The sequence below is a fragment of the Papaver somniferum genome, unplaced genomic scaffold (genome assembly GCF_003573695.1).
Source record: "Papaver somniferum cultivar HN1 unplaced genomic scaffold, ASM357369v1 unplaced-scaffold_41, whole genome shotgun sequence".
NCBI lineage: Eukaryota > Viridiplantae > Streptophyta > Magnoliopsida > Ranunculales > Papaveraceae > Papaver > Papaver somniferum.
In genome coordinates this window covers 2,445,330-2,456,498 of record NW_020646638.1, presented here as the reverse complement: position 1 = coordinate 2,456,498, position 11,169 = coordinate 2,445,330, and the positions used below count along the sequence as shown (strand labels likewise).

Here is an 11,169-nt window from a genome sequence, read left to right as displayed (position 1 = left end):
ATCGTCCTCGATTAATCGGAGATTTGAAAAATTGATAATCGTTGGTTGAAAACTATATTAGAGATGCCGAAGAATAAGGTTGACGAATTGTAGTCGTTCTAATGAACCATATCCTCCATTAGGTCAAGAACATCAATTTGAAACTCCTCAACCGTCAAAATCAAGCACAATGACTTATATGAGGTATGTTTCGAAAAACGTTAGGGGTTTAGTTTATTGTGTTGGATTTAAGTTTGTTTTGTATCAAAAATTAGGGTTTTTGAAGAAAATTGAAACTGAAATTTGCAGTTGCATGTGAGTTACGGTTGGTAATTGATAGTCACATTTTTGTGTCTTATATAATCTCAATTGTATATATTATTAATGCTCGATTTTATATTTATTATGGCTTTTTATGTCCCTGTAGGTATTTTTGGAGAAATAAGCTTTTGCGGCGAAATTGGCTAAAAACGTGGTTTTTGCGCTCGTGGGAGAAAATTACTATACAGACTCTCACTTTGGATAAGGGGTAACCTAATTACTAAGGGGTGACCCATTTCCAGGCATCTGCTAAAGGGAGACCATCCACAGATAAGGGGGAGGTCACTTTCTTCCCAAATTCAAATAAAAAAATTGGCGGGAAAATTTTCTTCATGTCTGCATGATCTTTGGGTGATGATTCGATCGAGTTCCAGAGCGATTCAATGGCTGAAATTGATTGGGTTTACTCCCTAGGCCTAAACAGGCCTGGTGAAGTCTTTTGTTTGAACCCAAATTGGCTAGAATAGCCGGAAAAAGAAATAGAAGTCAAGTTATACACGGTTTGTTGTTGGACTTATTTTTGGAATTCCAGGAAAACTAAAGGCAAGAAACTCTTCCCAAAGATACATATCTATCTAAGGAAGAGTTTGAGATAAGTTGGAAAGCTCAGAAACGCGTGAAACAATTTTGGGAAGAGATTATTGTCGTAACTGTGAAGGAAGGAAAGAAGAGATTTTGAGGAGTTTTGGGGAGATTAAATCGCTCTGTTGGCTATATATAAGTTGCTGGGAGTTCAAGGAAGGAGGTCGAACAGTTTGGGGAAAGTTTAGAACACCACAGAGTCGAGAAATCGAAGTTGCAGGAAGTCGAGTTCTGCTGCTGCTGCCGCTGAAGAACACGAAGAAAATTAGACCCTTCAGAGCAGTCTTTTATTCAACAACATATATTTTCTATCGTTCCTGTAACAGTCTGCAACAATTATTACTGTTAGTTTTTCTCTGTAACAGTGATTTCTGTGACAGTGCGGTTTGTAACAATTGCAACTGTTACAAACACGCTGCTTCATACCTTCTCTTCTATTTAATCAACTTTTGGGAAACAAACATGTATTTTGAGCACCTGAATAATATAAGGAGATAAACCCCTTAGCCGAGGCGACGAAGGAAGCCATAGTTCCATGAAAAGTGGTATATTTCTATTTTAATTAATTCTTGCAATTTCTTTTATGATTATTTGCATGGAATTAATATTGGAAAATTGATTTTTATTGAATGATTGTGATCCTTTTTGATGGAGCATGCTTAGTTTAATACTTTTGATGTTTCATGCTTGATGTATACAATTGTTACTTCAAAAATCTACTAGAGGCAATAAATTAGAATCACTTTAAACGCAAAGAATTACATGAATATTGATTAGATTAAATCACTTAATTGGTCAATGGTGGAATCCTGAGTCTTGGTTCTTTTTATAATCTTGATAACAACAACTTCTTAAGTTTTCTATTGAGTTTGAATCTAAAATCGAATCTTCACAAGTCTGAGTGAACGATACTTTACTACCACTTTCTACAACAACATAAAAACCACATCAATTTTTGGCGCCGCCGACGTGGATTGGTGTTTAGGTTAGGGTTTTAGATTTATTTTAGGTTTTTTTTTTTTTTTAGTTTTATTCTTCTTGTTCTATTTTACGTTTTTGGGTATTTGTCTATTTATTGCAGGTTTTGAATCAAAAAGAAATTGGAGACTAAAGACCTTTGGGATTGAAACAAGAGACAAAGCGAAAAGAACTGAAAAGAAGACAATTTTATTTTTGTTTAATTTTTAGGATTTTGTTTATTTCTTCCTTTTTTAGAAAAAACTGTATTATGGTTTATTTTTAATTTTTGTAATTTTTCTTTTCTTTTTGGACACTTTGGACTTTAAACTTTAGGACATTATTTTAAACCCTACGAAAGGGTAGTTTAAATATAAACTGTGTGCAGAGAAGGACGGCGATTACGATATCGCCTCGGCCCCTCGGGTTCGTACATGACATAGGAGTTGTGGCCCGAGTCGACTTCACCGGTTCTTCGCCCGTCTAGAACGGGAGGTAAGATTCTAAACACCCGCGAATCTCCTGTCAGCGGGTTTACTGTATTCCTTAGGTTGCATATATGTCGAGGACTTGAAAACGGATGCTTTAATTTCCTAGTAAAGGGAAAGGACTGGCCATACAAGATAAGGGTTCGGATTTCATCACCGTTCTCTTCTTGCCCGCCTTAGGAAAACGAAACCAAACGCGAACCTAAGCCTAAAATTTTGACTAGAACGAGACCTATAGGGTAACAAGCTTAATAGGAAAGTCGTTCGAAAAATATTGGTTACTCTTTTGAGCATACTTCGAAGTTCATGATGGTTTCTGTGAGTTGAATGCGTGACTGCGCCGCTTTGTAATACCGGTGAGGCCTTGGGTATCAAAGCTCCATCGAGCTTCCCTCGCCTCTATTCAACTTACTTTGACTCGGATTGATTCCAGAGGGGTTTTCTCAGATTGTAACGAGTTCCTTTTCGAAAGAATAGAAGCTGGTCTAGAAAGAATCTAAGTGGAGCCATCATGCTTTTTGTTTGCTAGAAATCAATAGGTTTGATTTGGTTGAGTCAGCCTTGTTTTGTGATTGCATAGAATTCCCCACCTTATTCTTTTGCATGCCTGAATGTAAAAGAGACGCTCTAGGTAGATTTGTTAAAGAGAAACCTAATAGTTCTAAGCGTCTCGATTACCTCAATTTAGAAAGCCCGATTCTTGAAGATTCCGTTTTTGAACGTCCGTTTGAGGAGAAAATCCCTGATATTCCAATAGTGCCAGAAATGGAAACTTTGAAAGCTTTGTTGAACCCTACTAGGACTACTCGTCCCTCGTTTATCAGGTTATCTGAAACTGAAGCAAATTATGAACTTAAGCCTGGAACCTTACAGTTGCTCCCAATATTTTTAGGGAAAGAAAATGAAAACCTCTATTTCCATGTTAGAGACTTTGAGGAAATTTGTAGTACCCTAAAAATTAGAAACCTTGATGATGATGCTTTGAAACTCAGGTTATTCCCCTTTTCCTTGAAAGATAAAGCCAAATAGTGGCTATATAGTTTGGCTCCCGGATCAATTGAAACATATGAACAACTTACATCTGCCTTTTTGAACAAGTTTTTCCCTAGGCACAAAACATCGTCTATTAGGACGCAAATCTGCACATTTTCTCAACAGGGGGGAGAATCCTTGTATAGGTATTTGGAAAGGTTCAATGATCTATTAGCCCAATGTCCTCATCATGGTTTAGAAAATGTTAGGTTAGTTCAGATCCTTTATGAGGGTTTAGATTATCCCACTACAACCACAGTAGAATCTATGTGTACAGGTGGGTTTGAAAACCAAACACTTGATGATGCGATGACATATTTGCATGAAATCGCCGAAAAGACCCAACAATGGGAAAGTAATAGGGGACCCCAGAAAATAATTCTTCTAGGCAGAGGAAACATTATTAGGGTAGAAGGAAACTTTGAATCAGATGCCAAAATTGCTGCTATAGAGAAAAGGTTAGAAGCTTTAGAAGTGGGTCACACTAGTGGTAGATTAGAGCCTTTTTGGGAAGGCCAGAATAATAAAGAGCAAGCCAATGCTCTCTATAATAACACTAGATTCGATAACCGTCAGAAGTTTGACCCATATTCAGAAACCTATAATCCTGGTTGGAGAAACCATCCGAACCTTTCGTGGTCTAAAGGCCAGAGTCTAGGTCATTTTAGTAATTCTAATGCTCCCCTAGGTTTTGGTTCAGATAAGAACTCTTCAGGTCAGTTTCAGATCTCTTTAGAGAATAGAATGACGAGCTTAGAGGAATCTCTTAGTATATTAAGAAAGAGCCAGGATATGTTAGCACAGAGCCAAGACATGTTAGTAAAGAGCCAAGTTAGTTTTCAACAGGAAACCAAGCAGAACTTTCAAACTAATGCTCAAACTCTTGCTAAGTTAGAACTTCAAGTCGGTCAAATAGCTAAGACCTTAAGTGAGAGAGATAACGGAAGGTTCCTTAGTCAGACTAATCCAAATCCTAGAGGAGTTCATGAAGTAGGTACAAAATCATCACATCAGTTGAATACTGTTAGAACCCTTAGGAGTGGTAGAGTAGTAGACAATCAGGTAACCATGCCCGATAGTGAGCATACTGTAGTTCACCCCTCAGGACCAACCATAGCTGAGGAGACGGATAAAGTTTCTGATGATGTCAATCGGTTCCTGAGAGGCCCTATTTTATGCCTAGATCCCCATTTCCACAGCTATTAGCACCAACAAAGAGTGAATCCAACTTTAATGACATAATGGAGGTTTTTAGGAAAGTTACCATAAAACTTCGGTTACTAGAAGCAATTAGGCAACTTCCAGCTTATGCCAAGTTTCTTAAGGATATGTGTATGCGAAAGCGAAAGCTTAGTTTTCCTAAAAAAAAGCCTTTTTAGCTAGTCATGTAAGTTCGATTATTCAGAACCCCACAACTCCTAAATATAAAGACCCAACCTAGTAGTTCTAAGCGTCTCGATTACCTCAATTTAGAAAGCCCGATTCTTGAAGATTCCGTTTTTGAACGTCCGTTTGAGGAGAAAATCCCTGATATTCCAATAGTGCCAGAAATGGAAACTTTGAAAGCTTTGTTGAACCCTACTAGGACTACTCGTCCCTCGTTTATCAGGTTATCTGAAACTGAAGCAAATTATGAACTTAAGCCTGGAACCTTACAGTTGCTCCCAATATTTTTAGGGAAAGAAAATGAAAACCTCTATTTCCATGTTAGAGACTTTGAGGAAATTTGTAGTACCCTAAAAATTAGAAACCTTGATGATGATGCTTTGAAACTCAGGTTATTCCCCTTTTCCTTGAAAGATAAAGCCAAATAGTGGCTATATAGTTTGGCTCCCGGATCAATTGAAACATATGAACAACTTACATCTGCCTTTTTGAACAAGTTTTTCCCTAGGCACAAAACATCGTCTATTAGGACGCAAATCTGCACATTTTCTCAACAGGGGGGAGAATCCTTGTATAGGTATTTGGAAAGGTTCAATGATCTATTAGCCCAATGTCCTCATCATGGTTTAGAAAATGTTAGGTTAGTTCAGATCCTTTATGAGGGTTTAGATTATCCCACTACAACCACAGTAGAATCTATGTGTACAGGTGGGTTTGAAAACCAAACACTTGATGATGCGATGACATATTTGCATGAAATCGCCGAAAAGACCCAACAATGGGAAAGTAATAGGGGACCCCAGAAAATAATTCTTCTAGGCAGAGGAAACATTATTAGGGTAGAAGGAAACTTTGAATCAGATGCCAAAATTGCTGCTATAGAGAAAAGGTTAGAAGCTTTAGAAGTGGGTCACACTAGTGGTAGATTAGAGCCTTTTTGGGAAGGCCAGAATAATAAAGAGCAAGCCAATGCTCTCTATAATAACACTAGATTCGATAACCGTCAGAAGTTTGACCCATATTCAGAAACCTATAATCCTGGTTGGAGAAACCATCCGAACCTTTCGTGGTCTAAAGGCCAGAGTCTAGGTCATTTTAGTAATTCTAATGCTCCCCTAGGTTTTGGTTCAGATAAGAACTCTTCAGGTCAGTTTCAGATCTCTTTAGAGAATAGAATGACGAGCTTAGAGGAATCTCTTAGTATATTAAGAAAGAGCCAGGATATGTTAGCACAGAGCCAAGACATGTTAGTAAAGAGCCAAGTTAGTTTTCAACAGGAAACCAAGCAGAACTTTCAAACTAATGCTCAAACTCTTGCTAAGTTAGAACTTCAAGTCGGTCAAATAGCTAAGACCTTAAGTGAGAGAGATAACGGAAGGTTCCTTAGTCAGACTAATCCAAATCCTAGAGGAGTTCATGAAGTAGGTACAAAATCATCACATCAGTTGAATACTGTTAGAACCCTTAGGAGTGGTAGAGTAGTAGACAATCAGGTAACCATGCCCGATAGTGAGCATACTGTAGTTCACCCCTCAGGACCAACCATAGCTGAGGAGACGGATAAAGTTTCTGATGATGTCAATCGGTTCCTGAGAGGCCCTATTTTATGCCTAGATCCCCATTTCCACAGCTATTAGCACCAACAAAGAGTGAATCCAACTTTAATGACATAATGGAGGTTTTTAGGAAAGTTACCATAAAACTTCGGTTACTAGAAGCAATTAGGCAACTTCCAGCTTATGCCAAGTTTCTTAAGGATATGTGTATGCGAAAGCGAAAGCTTAGTTTTCCTAAAAAAAAGCCTTTTTAGCTAGTCATGTAAGTTCGATTATTCAGAACCCCACAACTCCTAAATATAAAGACCCAGTTGCACCTACCATTGCTTGTACGATAGGAAAACACAGGGTACACAAAGCTTTACTTGACTTAGGAGCCAGTGTGAACTTACTCCCATACCATGTGTACTTAAAGCTAGGGCTCGGTGAATTGAAACCTACCAAGATAACATTGCACTTAGCTGATAGGTCTTTCAAGATTCCTCGTGGTGTGATAGAAGATGTTCTTATTGAGGTCGACAAGTTTATTTATCCTGTGGATTTCGTGGTCTTAGATACCCAACCTGTCCCTGACCCAGAGAACGAGATACCTGTGATTTTAGGTCGCCCATTTTTAGCTACGTCTAATGCGATCATAAATTTTCGAAATGGTATTATGAATCTATCTTTTGGTAATATGCCTATTGAGTTGAATATTTTTAATGTCAATAAGCTACATTCTGAGCTAGATGACACGTGCATTGAAGAGGTGAACATGATAGGAACCTTAATTCAGGAGTCATTACCAAACCTCATATCGGAAGATCCATTAGAGAGTTGTCTAGCCCACTTTAGCATGGATTTCGACGAAGATAGCAACATTGAACAAGTGAATGCTATGTTGGATTTTATTCCTATGTTAGATACTGATAAATGGAAAGCTAGGTTCGAACCATTACTAGCTTTTGAGTCTACCTTAATCCCTTGTTTAGAAGATCCTCCTAAGTTGGATCCTAAATCTGCATTCTTAGGGCCATCTAAGACTTTGCCTGTGATTATAGCATCCGATCAGGACAACATGCCATAAATCGTGCTTCAAGACAATAAGGAAACTCTAGGGTTGACCATACAGGATATGAAACATATAAGTCCTACAGCTAGTATACCTCAAAATAATTTAGAGGATGAACCACCTGATTATAACTCAGAGAAAGCAATTGACCTTTTTCAGAAACCGGATGGTCTAGAAATTAGGAATATTGTGACTAGTCTATCTAGAGACACCCAAAATTCTAAGTTTGGGGGTAGTGATCATCAATTATCCCTAGTAGAAGTACCTAACTTGGGACTCGATCCTAGTGCTTATGAGGTATCACTTGAGTCTATTCAGACTCCACAGCCCGATCCTCCTGATACTGTTCAGGAGGAAATCCAGATATTAAATTCCCGTTGTTCGGATGAATCTGTTTTTCAAGACACTCATATGAAGCCCAATTGGGCGCCCCAAATAAATCCAGTTGTCTTGCAAGAAATTTTCAATGAGGTTGTGCTCCTTATGTTATTTTTGCTGATCTTGTGCAGTTAGTGGCAGTTTTATTTGGTTTTGATGACCCACAGTTATTTCGACTACTGATATATGATTTGAAAGGTAACTAGCCATTTTATGAAACTTGATGTCTGGCTGAAGACTTTAAACTTAACACTTCTTGGGAGGTAACCCAATCTCATGCAACACGGTAATATCTTTCCTTAAGTTTTTTGCTTCAATGGTAAAAGTTTCTCCTTGTTCATGCTTTTAATTTCATTTTTAGAACATTGAGGACAATGTTAGATTTAAGTTTGGGGGTATGGGAGAAACTTTTTAGTTGCATTAATAAACTCCAGAGCATAGAAATTTATGTTTATTAAGGATCGCACTAACTAATCTAAGTGGATGGAAGCATTTTGGTTGTAGGAGTTTAGGAACCAATCTGATTAGATGGAAACATCTAAAGAGTCTATTCATAAAAGCACAGAGCTCAGTTGTTAGGAATAACATGATAGTTTCACCATATCTCGTTGAGTCCTTTTCACTTCTTTTTGATGTTGTTTTGTTTTTAAACTATGTTTCTCTAAGTGATTAGGTGGGGCTCACGATTCAAGTTGTTACTAATGTTAGGGTGAATTAGAGTGATTGAGCTACCATGAAAAAAAAAAAAATGAGACCGGACCATTTGACCAAAAGGAATAAATTCAATAAAGTGGACCACTGGTACCCTTGTATATGCCAGTTGTGTTGACCTAGAGTTAGGTTATCGACCACTGGTGCCCTTGTATATGCCAGTGTATTGATATTAGTCAGACTAGTATCTCAATCCATTAGGATAGGTTCATTTTGGCGGAGGCCTTCAGACAGATATGGGAAACGCCGTTCACTTAGTAAACATCAAAACCATCTATGTTTTTCTCTATTACCATCTTCTTGATCTATCCATGTGATTAGTTTTGACTCCGGATATTGATGTCCATAGTGCGACTATCTGAGTAGAGCTCTGCCACTTTATATGAATTTTAGTATGCTTGAGTGCAAACTCGTGTACAACAATTGGAATTTCGCATCAGGGTACTTCCTCCTGTAGTCAATAAGTATGCCAACCAAGGAGATTCTTTAGTGCTTTCCAAGGTTCTGCGTAGATAGCTAGGATCTGGAGTATAAAGGTTTTGTGGGTATACCTATGGTAATCCCTCCCGAGACTATAACTCGGCCACTAGGGCCACCTAGGGGTTTAAAGGCTTATTGCATACGCTAAATCCAATCGACGATGCCTGCGACAGTGAGTTAGGATTTTATTTTCTATTACTAGGGACTCTCACTTTGGATAAGGGGTAACCTAATTACTAAGGGATGACCCATTTCCAGGCATCTGCTAAAGGGATACCAGCCACATATAAGGGGGAGGTCACTTTCTTCCCAAATTCAAATAAAAAAATTGGCGGGAAAATTTTGTTCACGTCTGCATGATCTTTGGGTGATGATTCGATCGAGTTCAAGAGCGATTCAATGGCTGAAATTGATTGGGTTTACTCCCTAGGCCTAAACAGGCCTGGTGAAGTCTTTTGTTTGAACCCAAATTGGCTAGAATAGCCGGAAAAAGAAATAGAAGTCAAGTTATACACGGTTTGTTGTTGGACTTATTTTTGGAATTCCAGGAAAACTAAAGGCAAGAAACTCTTCCCAAAGATACATATCTATCTAAGGAAGAGTTTGAGATAAGTTGGAAAGCTCAGAAACGCGTGAAACAATTTTGGGAAGAGATTATTGTCGTAACTGTGAAGGAAGGAAAGAAGAGATTTTGAGGAGTTTTGGGGAGATTAAATCGCTCTGTTGGCTATATATAAGTTGCTGGGAGTTCAAGGAAGGAGGTCGAACAGTTTGGGGAAAGTTTAGAACACCACAGAGTCGAGAAATCGAAGTTGCAGGAAGTCGAGTTCTGCTGCTGCTGCTGCTGAAGAACACGAAGAACATTAGACCCTTCAGAGAGCAGTCTTTTATTCAACAACATATATTTTCTATCGTTCCTGTAACAGTCTGCAATAATTATTATTGTTAGTATTTCTCTGTAACAATGCTTTCTGTGACAATGCGGTTTGTAACAATTACAATTGTTACAAACACGCTGCTTCATACCTTCTCTTCTATTTAATCAACTTTTGGGAAACACACATGTATTTTGAGCACCTGAATAATATGAGGATCCAAACCCCTTAGCCGAGGCGACGAAGGAAGCCATTGTTCCATGAAAAGTGGTATATTTCTATGTTAATTAATTCTTGCAATTTCTTTTATGATTATTTGCATGGAATTAATATTGGAAAATTGATTTTTATTGAATGATTGTGATCCTTTTTGATGGAGCATGCTTAGTTTAAGACTTTTGATGTTTCATGCTTGATGTATACAATTGTTACTTCAAAAATCTACTAGAGGCAATAAATTAGAATCACTTTAAACGCAAAGAATTACATGAATATTGATTAGATTAAATCACTTAATTGGTCAATGGTGGAATCCTGAGTCTTGGTGCTTTTTATAATCTTGATAACAACAACTTCTTAAGTTTTCTATTGAGTTTGAATCTAAAATCGAATCTTCACAAGTCTGAGTGAACGATACTTTACTACCACTTTCTACAACAACATAAAAACCACATCAGTAATAACCCAAATATGAATCGTAACTGTATATTTGGTTGATGTTACGGTGTTTTGTAACTCAAATACCAACCGTAAGTTCTTGATTTTGAGATAAAATGTTCAGTTACGATTATTTTTTTGCAACAGTAAATGGCTTACGGTTGGTCTCGTTATTTAAGTTACGAACCGTAATTTGTCCTGCAACTTTCATTTTTTTTTACGGTTTGTAATTGCATTACTGTTATCAACCGTATTTGAGTTACGACTTGTAACTCAATAACGTTACCAATTGTAGAACATCCTATAACTTAGTAATTTCCAAAAAAAACTTACGATTGAAAAAATAAGATCAAATACCAGTCGTAGACTAGCTATGGTTTATCTCGATTCATTAGTTACCAACCGTAGGTTAGCACGGTTGGTATCGATTCATTAGTTACCAACCGTAGGTTAGCTGCGGTTGCTATACATTGTCATTTTACGAACCGTAAATAAACCTACTCACCAATTTTTTTTGTTTTTTGTTTTCTATATTATTTGTTCTACGCTTAGTAAATCAATCAATTGTAATGCTTGTGTAGGAATCCTGATAGGGTGAAGAAAAAGAGAGGAAATGACTTAACCCTGATTGATCATACGCCCACCCCTCGCGGTGAGAAGCATTTAGGGGTAGATAATAGAGGTATCCACAAGAATGAGAAGAGGAAGAATAAGTT

At 37.6% G+C, this 11,169-nt stretch overlaps 2 pseudogenes; both read right to left on the bottom strand.

Moving 5' to 3' along the window:
- Positions 1–3,456: 3,456 nt before the first annotated feature.
- LOC113342486 lies at positions 3,457–3,556 on the bottom strand (annotated as a pseudogene).
- A 1,717-nt stretch (positions 3,557–5,273) lies between these two features.
- LOC113342485 lies at positions 5,274–5,373 on the bottom strand (annotated as a pseudogene).
- Positions 5,374–11,169: the final 5,796 nt, after the last annotated feature.